Here is a 26799-nt window from a genome sequence, read left to right as displayed (position 1 = left end):
CACCTCATTATCTTCTATGTTAAAGTGTTCCTTACATCTCTCCAAACTAGAGTTTATCACTCCTTTATGTGTTCTACCCCTGCATTCTGTTTCTATTGTGCATATAACCTTCTTCACTTTGCATTGAAGGTGAGGCAGATAACTTTTAGTTTTGCTTGCCCAACTTTTTCTCTCATAATAAGAAGCCCCCTATTTTTCTTTTGGGAGCCTTCTATTCTAGTTTACATGATGATAGAGAGGCTTTAGTCACATGGATCTATCTCCTCGTTCTTGAGATTGGCATATGACTCAGGTTGAACAATGGAGTATTTTGTCTATAGTGATTTCATTGAGACGTGTACGTGAGTAAATGACCTGTGGGAGTTCTTTTTAGAGACTGATATGGATATTAGAGGACAGAGTCACAATCTTTAACTGTCAGCACAATGAAAGCTAGAGCTTCTGGGGGTCATCTTTGTCACCTCTTGGTAAAAACCTGCCTGAGAATCAAACCAAAAGAAAGCAAAGCAGGACCAAGTGATAAAGAGATTCTTGACATTGTTTGGGCACCTGGATTTAAGTGTACCTGAATGAGATTAACCCCTAAACTTCTCAGGTACATGAGTCAGCAGATACCTCCACTCTTTTATTTTTTTTTAATTAAAACACTTCTTATGTGTACGTAAGAGAAGATTTATTCTCTGTTATTGGAATTAAGAATTTGACATATAGCCATAAGATCTACATTACAGATTGTGTTGTTAGGTCTTCTTTGCTTATAATATTTTTGTTTATTTATCTTGGACTATAAGAAATGTGTTAAAATTATCTTTTATTGGGCTCCCCTGGTGGCACAGTGGTTGAGAGTCCGCCTGCCGATGCAGGGGACACGGGTTCGTGCACCGGTCCGGGAAGATCCCACATGCCGCGGAGTGGCTGGGCCCGTGAGCTGTGGTCGCTGAACCTGCACGTCCAGAGCCTGTGCTCCGCAACGGGAGAGACCACAACAGTGAGAGGCCCACACACCGCAAAAAAAAAAAAAAAAGTCTTTTATTAATGCATTTCTGTCCATTTTTTCCTTGTTTCTCCTGTAGTTTCTGTTTTATGCAAGTTGTTGCTGTTTTATTGGATACATAGATATAATTATATGTTTATTGTGAATTATAGCTTTTAGCATTATAAAATGTACTTTTCCCCCAAAAATGCTTTTTGACTTTCACTGTGTATGTGTGCACACATGTGTTACACTATGTGGTCTGTTCATTTGTTTTCTCACTTTCTTTTTGAAATTTCTCTTGCTGAAAAGGCTCATTTTTTCCTCATTACCTTTCAGTGAATATCTTTATACAATACCTTTAATACCTTCTTTGTTAGATACTGTCTATTAGTTTCTTACTATAAACAATATTGAAATAAACCAATAAATAATATCTTATCCCCTCTCTTTTCCCACCATAGCAAAATTCTACTCTCAGTTAATATCTATAAGACAATTAGCAAGCTTATTTTGCTTTCTACATAATCCCTCCCTCTTTTTTATTTCAAAGATAACTTTAGTAGTTTTTCTTATGAATCATTTCCAAATATATTAGAGATCACCATCATTTTTTAAAACTTTGCCACCTGTAGTGAAATATACGGGTTACGTATAAGTACAAACAGTACCCTGTGTCAATCACCTTCAATTGGAAAGTGCCTCTCCTTAAAAACAGAATGAAGACTCACCTTCCAGGTAAGTGGCCACTGCATTTGTTTCATGGGAAAAAAAAGACACAATATTTATAAGTACGCATTTGCCTTTGAATAAGAATTACTCTAAGTCAGAATCACTGCTGGTCACATTTGCCTTCTCTGTACTTCCCTCCTCTCCTTATTAGGTCCCCGTGGGGCCGTGTCACCCTATTTGTCATGGAAGCAATCCGTGCCTGTGGAGCATCTGTGGGTAGCCCTTGTGGTCTACAGGGATGTGTTTGTGCCCAAATCATGCAAAAATCTTTGAGAGAGGCTTCAAAGCATGTTCTCATTCCCCACCCATTATGTTCTCTTAGTTTCATCTTGGCTGGTGTAAGCTATCCTCAGCCTTAAAGGGAAGTCTCAAGTGCAGGTTTTATTTGTTTGTTGGATACTCTGACCTCCTCGTCTTTTCCAACAAGCCATTACGATGTTCTTCTTTACCCCCTCCCCATTTGTGTTGCCTCCAGTGTGAGACAGAATGAGGTAGGCAAACTCATTGTCGTCTCCTTTCTGAGCACCTCTGGCTTAATAAATTCCTCAGTGAGCTGAGAGGAGGCACCTCCTGCCTGGTCCACGGCATCTCCTGGCCTCACACTCCACGATGGTACAAATCCTGCTCTACCATGGAGAGTGCAAATATTCAGGGTTTAACACCCTCCTGGGTCCCTTCTCCCTGACTGTTCACCCACTTAGGATTACTCCTCTCCCCCTGCTTTCTCCTTATGTTCTCTCCTCCACCTTTCTGTCTTCCTCCTGGCTTGCTAATTTCTGTCTCCTTTCCCTCTCCCATCAATGGCCTAGACGAATAATGAATGACATTTTAGCCACTCTCCTACCAGCAATTTTTCATGCTCTACATCAGATGCTTCCAGTTGCTCAGAATTAAGTGCAGAGCATTGGAAAAGGTGCAAAGTCTGAATTTAAGTCCTGGCTTGGTCACAAAGCATCTGGGAAGTCTGTATAGATGTTTACTAAATCTGTTTTGCAGAGAGTTGTACTACAACCATGGCTTAATGCTGGCTCTGTTTGTAAATTGAAAACTCTCACAAGATTTGAACTAAATATACATCAGATAGAGTCAGTTTTGGAGAAAGCACCCACTCTTCAAGGTAGAAGGGCAGAAGATATAGCCAGTCACGTTAGCTACTTTTCTAAAGTCCGTGAAAGGCTGTCAGCAGAAACAGCTCACAAGCTTCCTCACCCTTCCTGCCTGGCTCCAGCAAGCACCCTCCCACCCCTTGTCCCACAGTGGGAATATTTGGGAAGGCTCTTTTCCTCTTGGACTCATTTTAAATTACATTCTGGCAGCAGTTAGATAAATTCTATCTGTCTTCTGAGCCCCAGGGCCTCCTGAGAAAGGTATAATTGAAGAAAGAACAGATACCAAAGCTTGACCCAGGCAGTTTGTGTTTATGTGCTTTGTCAATTTACCTGGGTGATTCCCCAGAGGACCAGGAGGATAAAGTTTACTTAGGAGTGAAAAGTAAGAAGGAGAGATCCTTACAATGGGGGATCTGATTTACACAAAATAAAGATGAACAGGCAACCTTTGACTAAAGTGCTTTTATACACAAGAGGTCAAGTTAAATAACTTGGGATCCATGTCTAGCCTTCACATAAACATCCAGCCTGGAGTCAGTGGTACATAATTGCTTTGCATGGTGCTTTGTACAAGGAAAAAGTGCAGTTAGTTAGATGTGTGTTAATGACTCAAGGGCTCTGGATGTGATTTCCACCCAGGCAGGGCTCTGCCATGGCTGCAGACTTTGTGAAAGAATTTGTATTCCCCAAAGCTCCAGGATCAGCTCTCACTGTTCTCATTTTATACCGTCTCTATTTAAGAATGCATCCGGTCTCATGTCTTTAATTACTATCTCAATATGAGCAGCCTTCCAGAGCCATATCTTCTGTCTTTTACTATATTTGGATCACTGGTTCTGAGACTCAGGTCAGGTACCTACCATGTTCCCACTGTCTCAATTACCCAAGCACACAACTCCCACCAACACGTAAAACTACTTTTCCTTTTCCAACTTCTTATCTTTGGAAAGGGTGCCTTTAGAGGAGGAGGTTACCCTCACATTAAGAAAACTCATTCAAATAAGAAGTAGCCCTGAACGTTCCAATGCTACATACAGCAAACAAATTGAGCATTCTTACTTCAGTAGTGGCCAGAAACTAAGTACCTTTCATTCTCTAGCTTTTGGCAGCATGAAAGTGACTCCTATGTTACAGCTATATCTATTTTTGCCTGTCTCATCCCCTGTTTTAAACTGTATGAACTCCTTCAGTGCAGGAGCTGTGTTGCTTATTTTTTGTGGCCCCCACAGAACGTCAAATAGAGATTTTGTAGTATATGCTCAATAAACACTTGCTAAAAGAATAAATAAGAGAATGAACAGATGAAAAAGCAAGATATTCTCTTAAGGGAACCTCATCTTTGAGTTCTCTGGACTTTAATGACTACAGTAGGTCTTATGGCATTTTAAAAGCGTGCCTTCTCTGAAAATCTGGGCATCATATTTTCTAAGAGTTTAGTGTATAAGTAGTAAGGCTTCTAATGCTGTTAGCTACATTTAAAAGGTGAGATGGTTGGCATCTGAGTCTCAGAGGTTTCAAATTTATAACTACTTATGTCTTTTTTCCTCATTCGAGGGACAGAAAAGTGGGACAATCCCCTGGAAAGTGCACATTTCAGGAAAGTCTCTAGGTTGGGTTAGGGTAAAATGCATCAGTATTTTAAAATTTGATACATATATTGAACTTTAAGTGCAACCTTGTGGGAACTGTATTGTGAAGTTAATCTGGAAAGTGCTGCAGTTCCACTACAGGCATTTCTTCTTGGGATATGAGATTAATTCAGATGTCTAAGAATTCTGAATTCAAGCTTACAGAGTGAATTTTGATGTTTTTTTTTTTTTTTCTTTCAAAAGAGATGCATAAAGCTGCATGGGTAGAATTAAGAAGCCAGGTAGTGTCAAGGTAAGAAACCTTACCAATGAGGTGAGACTAGGTGATCTCTACCATCCTTTCCACCTCAACAAGTCTGACTAGTATATGAAGAAATGGTCAAGATGCGCTAGGGATTTTAGTCTTAGAAATAAATCAACTTCATGTAATCCCTAATTACTAGAATTACTATAACTAATCAAGTGACTGATCATCAGGATATAACTGGCTTAAACCACTCCAGTGAATAAAAGTTATACTCCTTACTATGGACTGTAAAGTCCTACATCATACCCCCCCCCCACCACCAGTTTTTCCTATCTTATCTCTTACCATTCTGTCCATCACTCTCTATGTTCTATCCAGATCAGTTCTCTGTTGTTTCTTTGAAAATATTAAGTCCATGCTTCATGCACTTTTTTCACTTCCTAGTTTACTGTGCCAGGAATACTCTCCCACATCTGTGCATAGCTGGTTAATTCTCAAGTCTCTTCTCAATAATTACTGGAAAGTAACATTTCAAAATCACCCTCAGTCCTTGCATTGTGCTTTGTTTGTCCTTATAGTTCTTTTCATGGATTGAGTTTATCTATATATTATCCTATACTTCCTATTTGCTTATTTACTTATCTATGTGCTTATTTTCTGTCTGTCTGTCTCGACTAGAATATAAATTCCTAAAAAGGATGGGTCTTGCCAGTTTTTTCCAGAAGAGAGCTTGGCACAGAGTGTGTGCTCATTCTTAAAATGTGGGAAACCACAGAAAAACATAGCTCCCAACCTGTCAATAAGAAAAAACAGAATAATATACAAAATCAAACTTTCCTTGAGCCTATCACAGACAGAGGTCACAAGACAACAAATGAACTAAATTCCAAAAAGTGAAAAACCTCTTCGAAGGGTGATGAGTCACACAAATCGTGTTTGACAGAACATGAGAGAAAGAGATGGCCTCCATCAATTTAATACATTATTAAGGCTAAGTGTGGGCTAGAGTGACAATTTAGAGTATTGAGAACCCCAGCCACAAGAAGAAGCTGTACTCACTTGCAAGCTATGCTTTATGAGCCTCCACTGTGTTATCACAAGAAAGACTGGGGACAGGTCAAGAGACCAGAAAACTTCCTTCCATGGTGTAGACATGCAGGAAGCTTTTGGTAGCTGTGGGGTGGGGAAATAGGCATGAAACACCATGCACATCTCTGAACCCTTTTCTCATATGAAACAAAGACTTAAGCCACTGAAGGAGGGGTAGGAAATCCTGCCCAGGGCTCAGCAAAATCCATAGCTTCTAAAAGAAGGAGTAGAGGTCAAAAGCTGTCTTTTCTTGAGAGAGAGAAGAAAACATTTTAAGTCCTAGGGATTCTGCATAGATATAAAACAGAAGTCTGCTATCATTGGGGAAGAGGCAAGAAATTATCTCTGTCCAAGAGCCTCCGCAAGTAAAAGGAAATGTTCAACTGCCATGGATGGGGAAGGACAGCAACACGGAAAATGCTTCACTCCTGAGGCAGGTGTACAGAGTGTATGTAAGGCTAAAGCTGACTGAGAAGAATGAAGAATCCTCCTGCCCCAACTATTAGCTTAGCAGTGAGTAACAAGCAACATTTGTCTAATCCTAGAGGAGAGTCCAGAACATGGCACAGGTGTCCAGAGACACTTGAAAGCTGAGAGTGGAGCCAGATATTGAGAAAAGTCATCCCACAGCTAGACCTCTCTCCAAGCACAAGTTAACAGCACACCACTGAGGGAGAAACTTAAAGTTTGTGGTCAATATGCAACAACAAAACAAAAACCCAAATTAATTACTATCTACATTGACTCAAACCTCCAGTCACTACACCCCAGCAGATACACACACTCTTGTCTGATACAAAGAGACACATGGCTACTTTCGGGCAAAAACACTATTTGCTTCTGTCTCTATTGTCTTTCTACACATAATATCAGATATATAATAAAAAATTATGAGATATACATAGAAACAAGCAAAAAAAAAATACTACCCCATTGTCAAGGGAAAAGGCCATTGACAGAACTATACTCAGAAACTCAGAGATAACACAGATGTTGGAGCTATGAGATAGAGACTTTAAAATAACTATGATAATTTATATTAAAGGATCTCATGAAAAACAAAAGCCACACATAAACAAATGGAGAATTTCAGCAAAGGAATGGAGAATTATAAAAAAGAGTCAAATAGAAATCTGAGGGAAAACGCTAACAAGATATCAGAGATGGATAATTCCCAAGATGGGCTTATAATAAGACAGGACACACATGAATAAAGAGGCAATGATCTCAAAAATTCGTCAATAGAAATAATCCAAACTGAAACAGAGAGAGAAAAAAAGAAATGAGTGACAAAAACGGAGCATCCAAGAACTGTGGGACAATATCAAATGGTCGAACATAAGGGTAACTTAAGACCCAGAAGGAAAGGAAAGAGGAAACAAGGTCAAATATGTATACTTAAAGAGATGATGACTGAGAATTTTCCCCTAATAAAAGACAACAAACTATAGATCCAAGCAGAACAAAAACACACACAAGTGCACACACACACACATACACACACAGAGAAAGACAGAGAGAGCACACACACACTAAGAGAGATGATAACAAAACTGCCAAAAATCAAAATTAAAGAGAGAATATTGAAGGTATGCAGAAATAAAGGAAATATTACAAACAGGGCAACAAAGAATGACAGCAGACATGTAGTCAAAACTATGTAAGCCAGGAAACAATAATGAGGCATCTGTAAAGCAACTGAAAGAAAAATCTGTCAACTTAGAATTTTAAACTCAGTGAAAATATATTTTAAAAAATGAAGAGAAAATCATTTTTCAGATAAACAAAAGCTGAAAAAATGTATTGCCAAATGACCTGCACTAAGTATTAAGAAATGTTAAATGAAATCCTCTAAGCAGAATAAATATTATAATAAATGGACATTTAGTTCTACACAAAGTAATTAAATAGTGGAAATTATAAACTTAAGGAAAATACAAAAACGTTTTTTCTCTTATATTTTATTGCTCTAAAAGATAACTGAAAGCACATGAGAAGATGCTTGACAGCATTAGTTATCAGGGATATGCTAATCAAAGCCATAATGAGATGCTATTTCTAGGCCACTAAGGTGGCCAGTATAAGAGAGTTAGATAATCACATGTTTTGGGCAGAATATGGAGAAATCAGAACCCTTATACTCTGCTGGTGGGAATGTAAAATGATTTAACCATTCTGGAAAAATGTCTTGCAGTCCCTCAATCAGTTAAGTATAGAGTTACCATGGGACCCAGAAATTCTACTCCCAGGTACATACCCCCCCAAAATAAAAGCATGTGTCCACACAAAAACTGTAACAAAGGTCCATACCTACATAAATTCACTTGTGAATTTTTCTTAACATTGAAGGAAGAAATAAAACCAATCTTACAAAAACTATTTCAGAAAATAGAAAAAGAGGACACTCCTCTTAACTAGTATTAAGAGACTAGTATAATCTTGATTTCAGAATCTTTCTAAGAACATTATAAGAAAGGAAAGTTGCAATCCAATCTCTTTCATGAGCATAGGTACAGAAATTCTTAACAAAATATTAGCAAATCAAATCCAGAAGTAGAGAAGGATAATACGGCATGAGCAACTTGTTTATTCCAGGAATGCAATGCATATTTAACATTAAAGAATCAATTAGTATATTTGACACATAGATGGAGTAATGGAGGAAAACTATGTCCTCATCTCAATAATTGCAGAAAAATTTACATAATTGCAAATTTTATCAAATTTAACTTTGGTTCACAAAAATATTCTTAGCAAACCAGGAACAAACAAAACTTACCCAAATAAAATTAATGAATTTCTTACAAAAACCTTTTAGCCAACATCATAATTAATGCTGAAATATTTAAAGTTTTATCATTTAGAAACAAGACAAAAATATCTGTTATCAGATATTGGTGTATTAGTTTCCTGTGACTGCTGTAAAAAGTTCCACAAACTTGGTGGCTTAAACAACAGAAGTTTATTCTTTTTATAGGTTTAGAGACTAGAAGTCCAAAATTTAAGAGGACTGTGCTCCCTCGGGGGACTTTAGAGGAGAATCCATTCCTTGTCTCTTCCAGTTTCTGGTGGTTGACCTAGTATTCCTGGGTTTGCAGTTGCCTTTATGACTCTAGTCTCTGCCTCCATGTTTGTATCAATTCCCTCTCTGTGTGTTTATTATCTCCCTTTCCTTCCCTCTTATAAGGACAATCATGATGGCATTTAGGTCCCATTCAGATAACTCAGAACAATCTCCTTAGATCAAGATTTTTAATTTAATTATATCTACAAAGAGCCTTTTTCAAACAAGATAATATTTACAAGTTTTAAGAATTAAGATTTGACATCCTTGGATAGTCATCATTCAATCTACTACAGACAGAAAATGAATAAATAAAATTATCATTATTTACAGACAACATGATTTTATAAATCATAAACTAAAAGAATCTATAGGTAAACTATAAGTGACTTTACTAAGGTTGCTAGATATAAAGCACTATTTTAAAATTAATGGTATTTGACACACAATCAACAAACAACTAGAATATGAACTTTTAAAAAGATACAGTAAGCAATAGCATAGAAATCCACCAAATACCTAGAAATAAATCAAACAAATGATGCACAACACTTCTGCTGTAAAAACTATCATAACTGAGAGAAATTGGAGAAGACCTAAATAACTAGAAAGATATATCATGTTTCATAGATTGAAATATTCAATATTGTAAAGATGTCAGATCTCCCTAAATGGATCAACAGATTCAAGGCAATCTTAATCAAAATTTTCATTGCTTTTTAAAATGGAAATTGACAAGCTGACACCAAAATGTGTATGGGAATACAAAGGTCCAATAATGATCAAAATAAGCCTGAAGAAGAACAACCAAGATGTAGTTCTTCTGTTACCAGATATCAAGACAATATAAAACTATAGTAATTAAGATTATGGCATACAAGACATATCCACATGCTCATGTAAAAGATAGAAAATCCAGAAAGAGACCAACACTAACATCACTCTTTCTTTACTACTTTCTTTTCCCAGAATCTACCTCTAATTGCCCCAGTCTCTTGTACTATCTCCCTCCTTCCTGTCTCATTTCCCCTTAGCATAGACATTTTTATTAGAAAATTGTCTGTACATTGATTTTAACCCTATGCTACTATAATCTTCTGGAGGGAAAGAAACAAATCTAGTACCTCTTTATATATAATAAATGAGAGCTGTCTCTTTAATTTCTCTCACAGAGAGGAGCCCAACAGAAAAACTTCTAGATGATCTGATGCAACTCCCAAATCTTACTGAAGAGAAAACTTCAATTCTGAGAGATGAAAAGACTTACTAGAGTAACATATAAAGTTAATGGAGGAAGTAAATCTACAGTCTAGGTAAGAAAAATTCTAAATCAACAGGGATTTCTAACATCTCTGACTCACTATGAAAAATACAAAGAATACACTTTCACTATATACATATGTATTTCTATGTATATGTGTGTGTGTGTGTGTGTGTGTGTGCGTGTGTGTGTGTGTATAAAGACCCTTGCTCTTTGTGTATTTCTTGTAATGTTGTCATCTGTTTTATATGAAGACCTGGCAGGTCTTCTCAGAATGGATTTTCACATATAGAGTCAGTCCTCCAGGAAAGGAGTGGGCTGGAGAGGGAGGCAGGAGAGAGCAACTTCAGGGTCTCTGAACCCTCCATGCTCTACTCAGACTAACCTTTGAGCAGGAAAGACTTCTTGACAAGCACTCCTCATCGTGCTCTCGGGGTGGGAGGAGGAGGAATAGTAAGGCAGCACCCACTACAGGAGACAGGCTGAAGGAGAAGGACACCTTGGAAACTGGCTGCAGGCTGAATGAAGGGGAAGTTCCATCTTGAGAACCATGCTCTGAGTTCTGAATTGATTTCTCCTTTGAAATCCTACCACTTACAAAGTTCATTTCAGCTCTGCACAGGGTGTCTTGGGAAGGGCCATAATCCTGCCCTAGGAATAGAGTGTCAGCAGACAGTGGTCTCTCCTATCCCCAGAGGTCAGTGTTGTGGGTCAGGGGTAATCTTAGAGAGCTCTGAGGGGAAGGAGAATCTTGGGGAGAAAAAACAGCAAACTTAGTGGCCTGATGACCCACCCTAGCTGGAAATAATGTCTCTAATGCACACTTAGATGATTTAAGATTTGTTTCATTAAGGAAGTTACTTGTATCTTTACATCCTCAGTCTTCTCTTTCCTTTGGCACATGAAACATTGCACTCTGGGGAATCTGGCCTCACTTCTTCACATCTCTAGTTGTCCCTTTCTCTCATCAAAGAACTGGTCTCTTTAACATACGGGAGATTAGTTCACAAACAGGAATTCCACCTTCTTACAAGAGAACTTCAAAATTAAGTCAAGAAATCCGCCCCCCTGCAACGGTCACATATCCCTCCATAATGCTCTGCTGTGCCTAGGATGAAGAATTTGTGGAGGGGAGGGTGTAGAAAGTATGGTGTGAAAATTTCACCACATCAAACTGCCTCAATCCCCTTTTATAGCTGCTGTGGAAATGGAGGAAGGGTTTAAGCCTTTGGGCCATATGTTTTAAAAAATAATTATAAAATAAGAGAAATATGCGTTTCATGCATGAAGCATTTTAAGACACTGAAGCATGAGTTTCACAAAAGCCCATGCTTAGGTCAGAACACTGGTTGGCATTCATCACTTACTGTAAACCTTGACTTTGGTCCCTGGATTCCTGGGAAGCCTGCATCTGTGTCGGCAGCTCCCACCAGCTTTCACACTTCATAACCCTCTAGGATCACAGTTCCACATTTTGGGAGAATGCGTCATTCAGGACATGTGCTCATCATCCTAGCTACAACCTATGGTGAAAATGGTCAAGGGATATGTTGAAGCTGAATCATTTTCCTCTGTGGGTTCCTTTCGTTTTACCTTTTGAAATAATTTCAGGAAAGTTCAAAAGATTTTCTAGGAATTGCAGGCTTTGGGAAAATAAAATGTATGATCACTTACTTACTGAAAAATTATACGGTAGAACAGAATGGCCAAGGGGGCAAACTAGAGCTTGATTGCTTGGCTTTACTTCTGATGTCTATTACTTACCAACTGTGTGTACTTGGGCAAAAATGTAATCTATCTATGCCTCAAAATCTTCATACATGATAAAATGGGGATAATGGGGCTTCCCTGGTGGCGCAGTGGTTGAGAGTCCACCTGCCGATGCAGGGGACACGGGTTCGTGCCCTGGTCCGGGAGGATCCCACATGCTGCAGAGCGGCTGGGCCCGTGAGCCATGGCCGCTGAGCCTGCGCATCCGGAGCTTGTGCTCCACAACGGGAGAGGTCACAACAGTGAGAGGCCCGCATACCGCAAAAAAAAAAAAAAAAAAAAAGAAAAAAAATGAGGATCATAACAGAACTTAACCTTTACAATTGTTGTACGTAAAGGAACACATTGCTGGTGAGTACATATTGGCTGGATGCATTAAAAACTTAGAGTTTTTCAACACCCATGTGGATAACTGCCTTTTATCTGTCCTTTTAAAAATAAAATTTGTCCTATCTTTTCCATTACATGTTAAAAACAATTTGGAAAGTGCATAAAAGTAGAAAAGAGAAGAAAAAGCATTCTTGTTGTCCTATTCAAGGGGAAATATTAATTAAATTTTGGTATGTTTCCTTCTGGTCTTTTCCTGACATAGATAAAAGAAAAAAATCATACACATAGATGTGAATTTGCTACTAGTACCAATTCAGAAGAAGGTTTCTTGTAAATGTAACTGTACCGGGTGGCTCAAAGCTGGACCCGATCTCATTTTACCTGATGCGTTGTCCAGAGTGGTCTTTGCGGTTATTCTGTGGAGAACATATGCTTCTCCAGATGAGGGCAAGAGCCCCAAGGGAAAGAAATTACACTGTTTATTCATTTTATAACCCTCTCATTTTTACAAACATAGTTCTAAGGCATATGATAGATTCTCAATAAATAGTTGTAGAAGAGGCTTGAGAAGCCATGGAATTATTTATTGTTATGGTAGTAATAATATTGAAAACCTTGGAAAACTAGCTAGAGCAGGACCAAATAAAACCTTGTTTGCTAAAATAGCTGATGTTTCTAAGAAGTTACTGTTAATGAAGTCAAAGAAGAATTCCAAGTACTCTGGCTTATCTTTCAAGGACCGCCTTTTGTCCTATTAGGGACAGCATCGAATATTCAGAGCTGGTTTGGAGATTTTCACAGAGAAGCAGAGATCTTTGAATATCTTGGACCAAAAATGGATGCTCTTTAACACTTTTTAAATGCCCTGATTGGGGAGGATCACAGATGGGATGATAGAGGAAGAACATGCCTACTCAGTTGGCACCATCAAGAGGTGGTGGTTGGCATAATCTGATTGTTCTCATCTTAGATATTCTCACAGGATTGACTCTCACACAGAAGTCAAAAGTGTTTGTCTTTGAGGTTCACCTCCTTATCCTCTGAGTGACTGTATCTACCCCTACGTACACAGGCCTTTTGAGTTACTTCTGTGCTATCCAGAGTTGATTTCAGGAAACCAGCATCTGTCTACCGTTTACATCTTAGCAGGAATGAATCACTGTGCTCCTTCCCTCTGGTGTATTAATTTTTAAGTCTCATCTGTCACTGTAAAAAAAATGTATTTCTGTCTTGCACATCAGCCAACAGGGAAGAGTAGAATTGGGGGAACATTAGGTCCACCCCAGGCCTTGGAGTTGTACTATGAAGATGGTCACTTCATTACACCTGTCTTTATTCTCATTTTCTCCAATGTTTCTGGAACCCTCCTCCTCCTAACACTTACTGCAGTATCCTTCTTATCTTTCTTCAAACCATAAAACTGCAAACACTTATTTCTCATTGGATCTTCACAGTAGCTAATAAAGCTGGTAGGGAAGAGACTATTATTATTTCCACTTCACAAATGAAGAAATTAACATTTTACAAAGAAGGACTGTGCTGTGCAAAAGCTTTTAAGCTTAATTAGGTTCCCATTTGTTTCTTTTTGTTTTTAATTCCTTTACTCTATGAGACAGATCCAGAAAAGTATTGCTGTGATTTATGTCAAAGACTGTTCAGCCTAGGTTTCCCTCTAGGAGTTTTATAGTATCTGGTCTTACATATAGACCAGAATGTTCTAATTTTATTCTTTTACATGTAGCGGTCCAGTTTTCCCAGCACCACTTATTGAAGAGACTGTCTTTTCTCCTCTGTTAATTTTTGCCTCCTTTATTGTAGATTAACTGACCATAAGTGTGTGGGTTTATTTCTGGGTTTCCTATCCTGTTCCATTGATCTATATTTCTGTTTTTGTGCCAGTACCATACTATTTTGATGACTACCTTTGTAGTATAGTCTGAAGTCAGGGAGACTGATTCCTCCGGCTCCATTCTTCTTTCTCAAGATTGCTTTGGCTATTCAGGATCTTTTCTGTTTCCATACAAATTAAAAACAATTTTGTCCTAGTTCTGTGAACTAGGTGATTTGATATGGATTGCATTTAATCTATAGATTGCCTTGGATAGTATGGTCATTTTGACAATATTGCTTCTTCCAATCCAAGAACATGGTATATCTTTCCATCTGTTTGTGTTGTCTTCAGTTGGAGATAAAGGAACTCTCCTACACTGTTAGTGACAATGTAAGTCGGTGCAGCCACTATGGAAAACAGTATAAAGATTCCTTAGAAAACTAAAAATATAATTACTATATAATCTAACAATCCAACTCCTGGGCATATATCTGGAGAAAACTGTAATTCGAAAAGATCCATGCACCCCAATGTTCACAGCAGCATTATTTACAATAGCCAAAACATGGAAGCAACCTAAGTGTCCATCAACAGATGAATGGATAAAGAAGATGTGATATATATACACACAGATACTCAGCCATAAAAAAGAATGAAATAATGCCATTTGCAGCAACATGGATGGACCAAGAGATTATTGTACTAAGTGAACTAAATCAGACAGAGAAAGACAAATATCATATGATATCACTTATGTGTGGAATCTAAAAAAATTATACAAATGAACTTATTTACAGAATAGAAATAAACTCACAGACATAGAAAACAAACTTATGATTACCAAAGGGGAAAGGGGAGGGAGGGATAAATTAACAGTTTGGGATTAAAATATACATACTACTGTATATAAAATAGATAACCAACAGGGACCTACTGTATAGCACAAGGAACTATACTCAATATCTTGTAATAACCTATAATGGAAAATAATCTAATATATATAGATATATACACACACACACACATACATATATATGTATGTATAACTGAATCACTTTGCTTTATACCTGAAAGTAACACAATATTGTAAATCAACATTATTTCCATTTTAAAAATAGTTCTTTTCAATCATCTTCTTTTAAAAAAAGAAAAAAAAGATGAACTGTGAAAACAAAGGTATATGGTGCTTATTGGTAGAGCCAGGAGTAGAATCCACATGCCTTGATTTGGTCAGAACATTTTCCTCACCAGTGCACCACTATGGTGAAGTGGTACCTAAGGTCAGGACCAGTAGCCCTTCCTCAGGGCTGTGTTTTCCCTGTCATTCGTTCAAGGAAAGCTCCGGTGGAAGAGGTTACTTGACTCATTGAGAAGCCTCCTACCACCACAGTCCTGCCCATAGGTGAGAAGAGAAGTGTTGGGTAGGTCAGGTAGCCTGGACTGATTGTCTTTGGCCTCTGCCATCACCATTCCTGAAGAAGTCTAGAACTTCTTTCTAGTGTGGCTGGATATTTTTTCCCAAACACTGCAGAGAAAAAAGACCTAGCATATGTAATCTAACTCTCTTTCTAGTAATTCCAGGTCCAAATGGACTTTTTCAACAGTCTCTATTTACTGTTTATTCACTTTTATTTATCTGTGGTAGCCAGGGTATCAGTGCTATCGATGCTTGCTGTGAGTTAGAGACTATGGAGAGAGGGCACTCTAGGGTGAGCCATGTTGATATGGGGACTGGGGGTGGTTACTTGTCGCAGTCTGTCAGTTCTGTTGATGAGGTTGAAAAAGCCACTATGCTTTCTTTCCACTCAAAATTAGAGTTTGGCTGATATAGGAGACTTTTTGTGCCTATAGCCACTTCAGTCAGAACCTGAAAAATTACCATGAAAAATCTAAAAATGTTGCTATGCAGTGAAACCCAATATGTTTTTTCTATGAGGGGCTGTTCACATGAAACAGCTATGCCATATAATAAAAATAATTATTATAGATAAGATTTACTGAGTGTTCACTATATCCTTCCATGCAATGACTTACATGTATGCATTAGTCAGTACAGGCTGGAATTTAACACAGTAACAAAATTACCTTGCTTATCATTTTCCTATTCTGTCATAATAAATTATCATAAATTTAATGGTTTAAAATGCAAATTTATTTATCTTACAGTTCTGCAGGTCAGAAGCCTGATCTGGGTTTCACCTGGTTAAAATTGAGGTGCCTTCAAGGCTGTGTTTCTTTTGGAAAGCTATAATTAAGAATCCACTTTTTAAATTCATGTTGTTGGTAAAATCTAGTTCCTTGTGGTTGTAGGATTCAGGTTCCCTTTTTCTAGCTGTAAATGAGGACCCAGTTCCCAGCATTCCTTGGCTCAGTGTCCCCTTTGTTCATCTTCATAGTGCCAATGGCATGTTGAGTCCTTCTCCCATTGCATCTCTCTGACCTACCTGGGAAAAGTTTTAATGACTCATGTGATTAGACTGGACTCCCGCAGATAACTCAGAATAATCATCCCTATTTCAAAGTCAATGTCTTTAATCATATCTCAAAATTCCATTGTCATGTAAGAAAATATATTCACAGGGTCTAGGGGATTAGGGTGTGAACATTTTTGGAGGGTCATTTTCCTGCCTACCATAACCTGAAATCTCAGTGACTTAACACAATAAAAGTTTGTTTCTTTTCATGTAAATTCTAGTGGGTATAATGCAGCTTTCCTCTGTCTTCTATCTCTACCATTTAGAATACATGACATTTAAGGCAAATGCTACTGCTAAATCAAGTAAAATAGAAACTACTGGATTAATAACATGGCCTTAACTAGGATAACATTGGTGGAGAGGCAGGATGGAAGTCTGCTTGGGATGTATTCAAGAGATATAGAAGAAGAGTAATTGAAGATAATAAGTATAGAAAACTATTTTCATTTTACAAAGGAGAAACTTGAGGGTCAGGAGTTGTCTTTGTAGAGCCTAGAGTGATCCTCAGTAAAACTGAAAAGTTGATGAATTTTGTCTGGGAGCCACTTCATTAGGGTAAGAATTATAGATTGACACTCAAAAGCCCAGGGTCTGGACTCCAGCCATTTACTTCTCTGAATATTTACTTGACTATGTGCTCTTGTTCTCAAGCATATACAATATTTTAATGTGTGATACATATGTATTATAAATATATTGATATATGCATATTTACCATATATCAGATATCTGTGGAATTGATTTGAATTGAATTAAACAAATAAAATACAATGCAGAGGTTTGGACAAGGACTACTTATACCTGAGAATAAATTAGTCCATGTTAAATTAGTCCTCCATTATATATTATATGTTCAATTAATCCTCTTTTATAGGAGGATCTGCCCAGGGTGAAGAAAAAGGAGACAGTAGCATATAATCATTATTAGTATTGGGTTTGGAAGCCAACAATCTTAGGCTTAAATTTTTACTTTGCTATTTATAGCTATGTGACCATGGTCAAGTTAATTAACTTTCCATGGTTTCATCCTTGCATCTGTAAAATGGATAGGATATCAGCCCCATCCTGTAGGTGAGATAAACAGAGAATTCATGTAAAGCACATAGAAAAATGCTCAATAAACATTATTACATTAACTGGGTGTGGTGATAAAAGAATGGAGGACTCAGAGAAAGCAGAATAGGAAAGCCTTTCAGGCAGCTCTTTAAAGGATGGTTGGCAGGGGTGTGAACCTGCATATAAAAGGTCAGTTCTAAGTCAATTCTGAGGGTATGTGATAATGAAGAGGGCCTGAACTAAGGTAGTGGCCATGGAGATGGTGAGGTAGGCTGGATTTGAGAGTGCTTTGGAAGGTAGAATCAGAAGGACTTGGTGGTAGGGAAGGAAAGTGTCGAGGTTAATTCCCAGGGTTCAAATCTGGGAGACTGGATTTTGTCATCAACCAAGAGACGTTTTGTGAGAGAAGAAAATGAGCTTGGTTTTGGCTTTTTCATTTCCAGCTTCTGGGGGACCCACAAGTAGATATAACTATAGTCCATTGAGTGTGTGGCTCTGGACTTCTGTTCTCTCCATCTCATTCAAAAATAAAGATTTGAGTAATATCTTCATAGGAGCAGAAGTGGAAGCCATATGTGTGATTGTTATCACCCATAGATAGTACAGAACACAGAGAGTATAGAACATCCACAAATAGTATAGAGTTCTCGATCTTAATGCAATTGTGGATGGGACTGCTTTTGTTGTTGTTGTTGTGGCGGGACAGGCCTGTGCATTGTAGGATGTTTAGGAGCATCCCTTGCCTCTACCCACTAGATGCCAATAGCATCCCCCTGCCCCAATTATAATTACCAGAAATGTCTCCAGAAGTTGTAAAATATCCCTGGAGGACACAGTTGGCCCAGATTGAGAACCACTGGTTAGAATAAAGGTAAGAGGTCAAAGGACAGGACCATGGAGTCCACCAACATTTAAAAGTAAAGTAGACAACGGACAGATCATCCAAACTGAAAACAAATAAGGATGCACAGCTTTAAATGATACATTAAGCAAGATGGACTTAATTGATATTTATAGGACATTCCATCCATAAACAAGAGCATACACTTTCTTCACAAGTGCTCATGGAACATTCTCAAACATAGATCATATCTTGGGTCAAAAATCAAGCCTTGGCAAATTTTAGAAAATTGAAATCAAATTGAGTATCTTTTCCAACCACAACACTATGAGACTAGATATCAATTACAGGAAAATATCTGTAAAAATACAAACACATGGAGGCTAAACAATACACTACTAAATAATCAAGAGATCACTGGAGAAATCAAAGAGGAAATCAAAAAATACCTAGAAACAAATGAAATGAAAACACGAAGACCCAAAACCTATGGGATGCAACAAAAGCAGTTCTAAGAGGGAAGTTTATAGCAATTCAATCCTACCTCAAGAAAGAAGAAACATCTCAAGTAAACAACCTAACCTTACACCTAAAGCAATTAGAGAATGAAGAACAAAAGACTTCAAAGTTAGCAGATGGAAAAAAATCATAATGATCAGATCAGAAATAAATGAAAAAAAAATGAAGGAAACAATAGCAAAGATCAATAAAACTAAAAGCTGCTTTTTTAAGGAGATAAATGTAATTGATAAATCATTAGCCAGACTCATCAAGAAAAAAAGAGAGAACACTCAAATCAATAGAATTGGAAATGAAAAAGGAGAAGTAACAGCTGACGCTGCAGAAACACAAAGGATCAGGAGAGATTACTATAAGCAACTATATGCCAATAAAATGGACAACCTGGAAGAAATGGCCAAATTCTTAGAAAAGCACAACCTTCTGAGACTGAACCAGGAAGAAATAGAAAATATAAACAGACCAATCACAAGCACTGAAATTGAAACTGTGATTAAAAATCTTCCAACAAACAAAAGCCCAGGACCAGATGGCTTCACAAGAAAATTCTATCAAACATTTAGAGAAGAGCTAACACCCATTCTTCTCAAACTCTTCCAAAATACAGCAGAGGGAGGAACATTCTCAAACTCATTCTATGAGGCCACCATCACCCTGATACCAAAACCAGACAAAAATGTCACAAAGAAAAAATACTACAGGCCAATATCACTGAAGAACATAGATGAAAAAAATCCTCAACGAAATAGTAGCAAACAGGATCCAACAGCACATTAAAAGGGTCATACACCATGATCAAGTGGGGTTTATCCCAGGAATGCAAGGATTCTTCAATATACACAAATCAATCAATGTGATACAGCATATTAACAAAGTGAAGGATAAAAAACATATGATCATCTCAATAGATGCAGAAAAATCTTTTGGCAAAATTCAACACTCATTTATGATAAAAACCCTCCAGAAATTAGGCATAGAGGGAACTTACCTCAACCTAATAAAGGCCATATATGACAAACCCACAGCCAACATCATTCTCAATGGTGAAAAACTGAAAGCATTTCCACTAAGATTAGGAACAAGACAAGGCTGCCCACTCTCACCACTGTTATTCAACATAGTTTTGGAAGTTTTAGCCACAGCAACAAGAGAAGAAAACGAAATAAAAGGAATCCAAATTGGAAAAGAAGTAAAACTGTCACTGTTCGCAGATGACATGATACTATACATAGAGAATCCTAAAGATGCTACCAGAAAACTACTAGAGCTAATCAATGAATTTGGTAAAGTAGCAGGATACAAAATTAATGCACAGAAATCTCTTGCATTCCTATACACTAATGATGAAAAATCTGAAAGTGAGATTAAGGAAACACTCCCATTTACCATTTCAACAAAAAGAGTAAACTACCTAGGAATAAACCTACCTAAGGAGACAAAAGACCTGTATGGAAAAAATTATAAGCCACTGATGAAAGAAATTAAAGATGATACAGACAGATGAGAAGATATACCATGTTCTTGGATTCGAAGAATCCACATTGTGAAAATGACTATACTATCCAAAGCAATCTACAGATTCAATGCAATCTCTATCAAACTACCAGTGGCATTTTGCACAGAAATACAACAAAAATTTCACAATTTGTATAGAAACACAAAAGACCCTGAATAGCAAAAACAATCTTGAGAAAGAGAAATGGAGCTGGAGGAATCAGTCTCCCTGACTTCAGATTATACTACAAAACTACAGTAATCAAGACAGTATGGTACTGGCATAAAAACAGAAATATAGATAAATGGAACAGGATAGAAAGCCCAGAGATAAACCCACACACCTATGGTCACCTTATCTTTGATAAAGGAGGCAAAAATATACAATGAAGAAAAGACAACCTCTTCAATAAGTGGTGCTAGGAAAACTGGACAGCTACATGTAAAAAAATGAAATTAGAGCACTCCCTAACACCATACACAAAAATAAACTCAAAATGGATTAAAGACCTAAATGTAAAGCCAGACACTATAAAATTCTTAGAGGAAAACATAAGGAGAACACTCTATGACATACATCACAGCAAGATCTTTTGTGACCCACCTCCTAGAGAAAGGGAAATAAAAACAAAAATAAACAAATGGGACTTAATGAAAATAGCTTTTGCACAGAAAAGGAAACCATAAACAAGATGAAAAGGCAACCCTCAGAATGGGAGACAATATTTGCAAATGAAGCAACTGACAAAGGATTAATCTCCAAAATGTACAAGCATCTCATGCAGCTCCATATCTAAAAAAGAAACAACCCAATCCAAAAATGGGCAGAACACCTAAACAGACATTTCTCCAAAGAAGATATACAGATTGCCAACAAACACATGAAAGGATGCTCAACATCACTAATCATTAGAGAAATGTAAATCAAAACCACAATGAGGTATCACCTCACACCAATCAGAATGGCCATCATCAAAAAACATACAAACAATAAATGCTGGAAAGCATGTGGAGAAAAGGGAATTCTCTTGCACTGATGGTGGGAATGTAAATTGATACAGCCACTATGGAGAACAGTATGAAGTTTCCTTAAAAACTAAGAATAGAATTACCATGTGACCCAGAAAACCCACTACTGGGCATATACCCTTAGAAAACCATAATTCAAAAAGTCATGTAGCACAATGTTCATGCAGCACTATTTACAATAGCCAGGATATGAAAGCAACCTCAGTGTCCACTGACAGATGAATGGATAAAGAAGATGTGGCACATATATATAATGGAATATTACTCAGCCATAAAAAGAAATGAAAATGAGTTATTTGTAGTGAGGTGGCTGGACCTAGAGACTGTCATACAGACTGAAGTTAAGTCAGAAAGAGTAAAACAAATATCATATGCTAACACATATATATGGAATATAAAAAAATGGTTTTGAAGAACTTAGGGGCAGGACAGGAATAAAGACACAGACATAAAGAATGGACTTGAGGACACTGGGAGGGGGAATGTTAACGTGGGATGAAGTGAGAGAATGACATGGACATATATACACTACCAAATGTAAAATAGATAGCTAGTGGAAAGCAGCTGCATAACACAGGGAGATCAGCTCGGTGCTTTGTGACCACATAGAGTGGTGGGATAGGAGGTGTGTGAGGGAGGTGCAAGAGGGAGGTGTTATGGTGATAAATATGTACATATAGTTGATTCACTTTGTTATACAGCAGAAACTATAAAAACATTGTAAAGCAATTATACTCCAATAAAGATGTTAAAAATAAATAAATAAATAAACAAATGAAAGTAAGGTAGAGAAAGAGGGTTTAGTTTGAACAATCAAGAGAGGAGAGTTCCAAGAGAGAAGTGTTTGGAAAAGTCAACCTCTCTATAGAGGTTACATAAGAAATGGACAGAAAAAAATGATCTTTGAGTTTGGTGACTGGAATGTTCTTGGTGACTTCATTCAAAGGCCTTGGTGAGGGCAGGAGCTTTGAGGTGAGGAATAAATTAAATGCATGGGAGTAGAGCTAGTGAAAGTAAAGTCTACTTTCAATAAGCTTGAGTCAGAAATGAAGGAGTAAGAAGAGCAGTCATTAAAGGGGTGGGATATCAGGGGTGTGTCTTCTCAAGAATGGAACTTCTTGTGTACCACTCCTTGCAGGCTATGACCACATCTTATTACTTTTTGTAATGTCACACTTGATTTGTAGAAAAGACTCAATAAATATAGATTTGTTGAAGCAGAGACTTATTTTGTTACTGTTTCTTGGACTGTGGGTATTTTAAAACAACTCCAGGAAGAAAGCAATGTTTAACACAAAGGGATGAATCATAAATGGCAGAATTTCAGATGTGAGTCAGAGATATTTTGGGCGTTGTCTTGCCCTGTGTCCTCTAACTATACCACCTACTCACCTCACATTTCCCATATGAACTGATTGTTCCCTTTTTTGCAGCCAACCAGACTTTGTTCCCTAACTGAAGCCATGGGTAATTACTTCACCCTTGACTAATTGACTGTGACAAATAGCTACTAAATTGGGTAGATAAGGAGAACAAATTTGGTGTCCTTGTCTTTCCCCGACTCTTCAGCCTTGGAGAGATTGGAATGTTCCCCTGGATTGAGTTGCACAAAATTCTACCGTCAATCTTAAGGATGTCTGCTTAGCTAATGAGATGCAAATAGTGACATGTCAAAGAAAACAGCCCAACTGAAAACCTCATAACTTACAATGCTGTCCTAAGGGCAGCAGCAGAGTACCTAAAAGGGGAAAAAATACAACTAACAGTATGACTTTTGAGTGATGAGTTGTTGATTTATCTACAGTTTATAGACATAATCTCAGCCTCAAGAGACAAATGAGAAGAAGTTTCAAGAAAGAAAATCTCTTATTTGAAGATGTAGAATTGTAGTTTCATAAAGCCACAAGCAAAGGCAAAGTTTATTTTCATTTGGTTTTGACCATAGCTCATCTCTTCTCCACCCGAAGAACTCATAACTAGAAATAGATTTTTTTTTCATTTGGTAATCAGTAATCATTTACAACAAAAATCATCCTGATCATAGCTTCCAAGAAGCCAGGACTTACTTAGGCCTCATTCACAGCTGTTCTTTACATCACTTAGCCTGGTGCCTGACACCACACAGTTACTTGGTTCATAATTATTGAACTAAAATGGAGTGATGTTTTGAATTGATGTAGGTTAAAGTAGGATTCCGAACGTCTAATTTGATTTTAAATAAAAACTCAGAAACATTGCCTCGCATCAGGTGACACAACTGGCCTTGAAGCGAACAGCGCTTAGGTAAGCCCCAACTTTTGATGTATTGCTAAACAGCCAGCTTAATCAGAACGCCTTTCTTGAAGCCTCCACGATGAGCAGTGACACGCTAATTGAAATGTACTTTCCCCAGTGAACCACTTAACAATTTATATAAATATCAAAGCCCTGGGCTTTACTGTCAGTCTTTGTTTTGGAATGAGAAATTTATAAAAAACATATGTTTCCAACTGTCATTGATAGAGTGTTCTGAAAATATGGTCACTGAATCACATCCGACTTTTCTTTCTGCAGACACTGAACTCGTCAGGGTACATTTCTCTGTTAATAACATCTCCTTTCAGAAGGAATCTACTCCACACCAGGGTTTCATTACTAAATTCTGGGGAGCTATTGATAATGGAGGTGGTGTCGAGAGAAAGAATGGCCAGAGAGAAAGAGCTAATATATTTGAAATTCTAATTCTGGCAGATGAGAAAGGGAAGCAATTATGAGAGAAACTGCTGATCTTGTTGCTGGCTTGGTAATTCTAATGAATATTATTGTCTTCTCTGGTAACTTTTAGACACGAGTCTGTGTCCCTTTCACAGGCAAAGTTCTGTGATTGTAAGTGAAATCCTTCCTGAATCTGGAGACCTTCCTGTTTGAATTGGAGGAGGGACAGTCAGACTGTGATCATAAGTCTGGCTTACAGAGGACTTGGGAGTTGAGCTGAAAGTGTGAAATCCTACAATAACTGTATCCTTGTGCCAGACAAAGCCTCTTTTGTCTTTTTAAGCTATCTGACTTTCCCATAGGGTTTCTTTCCCCAAACATGCCTCGAATGGTGTTGCTTAATGAAAAATGCCACTCAGGACAAGGTAGCTTTCGCCAACGACTGTACGTGGGGGACATTCTAGTAATTCTAGTCATATAAGAGAGCAGGCTAGACTTAGAGAGCTTGGGAAAATGAGTTCTGAGAGTGGCACCCAGAGCACAGCTCGGCTGGTAGGGCAGAGGAAATGGGTCATATGTCAGTTTGTGTCCTCCACAAGCCTCTCCAAATCATCTTGAAAATGCCCCAGATCCTGAAACCCATGCAGTTGTTTTGCTTCTAGTGTAGTGTACATATAAATCTTTTAATTTCATGTCCTAAGCCTTGAGACATTTATATGGAATTGTTTGGGGGGAAAAAAAAGGTGGGAAGGAAGGAAGAAAGAAACTTCTGCTGGCAGTCAAGAAATCTGCATTTCATTTCAATTTAGATAGCTTTGCTCTACATTTTTTTCCCAAGGTTTCCTGGATTTCAATAATATATCTTTCATCACCAGATCACCAAAAACTGGTTGTATTGAGCTGTCCCTGGGGCTTTGGAGTGGATATCAGAGATTACTTTATAACTGGGAACTTATGAATTGTACGGGGTTTACAAATGACTTGTTTTTCTCAGTTTAATGGTCAAGCCAAGAAACTGATAACTTATTCCTGGAAGAGTATGCATCTGATATGTTAACAGGTCTTTGAGAACAGGATTAAAAAAAAAATCCAAATACAGCACACACACACACACACACACACACACACACACACACACACAATTAGTTTTAAATAAGACATTTGTTGAGTAGATGAGCTCTGACCGCCACAAATTGCAGGCTTTAAAATATTCATTTTAACGTGTTCTTATGTCTCTCTACCTTTGACCCACCTATCCCAAATACTCTAAGAGCTTTGGGGATGAATATTTTTTAACCTCTTGGTGGCTGTCATTTGACCCTGCAAATGACACCTTGTGGACTTTCGGCAGGACCAACAGTGGAAGAGCACTGAGCTCCAGCATTTGCTGGTTTGCACTGTAGAAGTGACTGAGTTGGCAGTGGGTTCTGGGGTCTGGTGGGTTTGGGGAGGACTACTGTGCGTGGTGCCTTTCTGAGTGCAACTGTTTTATTTCGTATCAGCCTGATGGCTGTAGCAGGTCAGGGGGTAGCAGGAGGGGGGTCGATAAGTGTGGGGTTTCTATAAAAGATATGTTTGGATTTCCATTTTATAGGAAACTGTGTTTGCCAAATTGCAAACCCATAGAAATATCCTGAGCTGGGAACAAAGAATTCAATTGCAGCCTTTGGGGTGGAGGTGATTTATGGCTGGCCAAAGGAAGAGTCCAGGTCCACACAGTGAGGGAAGTGGGAATTGAGGGGGCAGAACAAGAAAATGAAAGAAGGATTGGAATTTTCCTGACTCTCTACCAGCTCTCTCAATATAACAGTGTGATGTGTTAGGTGTAAATGGATCAGAAACATATGGATTAAAGTTCCCTTCTAGTGGGGAAATAGTGGGAAACAATAGTTGTCAAAGTGGGGGGTTGGACAATTCGAGTGTGAATTCAGTTGAAAAATATGTCAGCTGATAAGTTAAAAGTCTTCTGTGATGGCCTCTCTCCAGCTTTGGAGGATGGTTGCATTGAAATCTGATAGCCAAAACTGGCTTTATTATTCCCAAGATAATAGGTGCTCTGGGATTCATTTCCCACCCCTTCTCTACCTCCACAGCCATCTCCAAACCATAAGGTCTTTCCAAGGTCCTCTTATGATACCCCTTGGCTGTCATTGCTCTTATCTTTTTAGTTTCAATGGATTTTCAACACAGTGATTTTAATGGTGATTTTTTTCAAAGATGTGGATTTGAAATGTGTGATGTTTAAAGTTGGAGAGTCTTTTCTTTGGTTTACTCTTGCAGGCCCTGCCATATGCATCCTTATGCATGATAATTTTGGCTAATGTTAAAAAAAAATCAGTAATTTCTTTTTGAGAATTTTTAGTACTATGACATGTTGCTAGGTGGCTGGGGTCATTCTTGGGATGACATACACTTGAGGAGAGGTTGGAGGAGGAAGAGAGAGAAGTCTGCAAAGGAGTCTTCTGAAGATAATTGAAGATAATCTGAATATGAGGCTGAACGTGGCTGTGCTCATTCCACTTCTGCATGTAATAATAATTATAACATTTCTGGAGCATTGGCAATGTTCTGGGCACTGTTTTAAGTTCCCACATACGTTTCTTCACTTAGCCTTGACTCTCAGGACTACATTGAAGGAGAGTGTATGATACCCATTTACAGATGGGAAAACTAAACCACAGAGATTTTAGTCAC

This window comes from Neophocaena asiaeorientalis, unplaced genomic scaffold (genome assembly GCF_003031525.2).
Source record: "Neophocaena asiaeorientalis asiaeorientalis breed wild unplaced genomic scaffold, Neophocaena_asiaeorientalis_V1.1 scaffold32, whole genome shotgun sequence".
NCBI lineage: Eukaryota > Metazoa > Chordata > Mammalia > Artiodactyla > Phocoenidae > Neophocaena > Neophocaena asiaeorientalis.
This window is presented reverse-complemented; position numbering follows the sequence as displayed.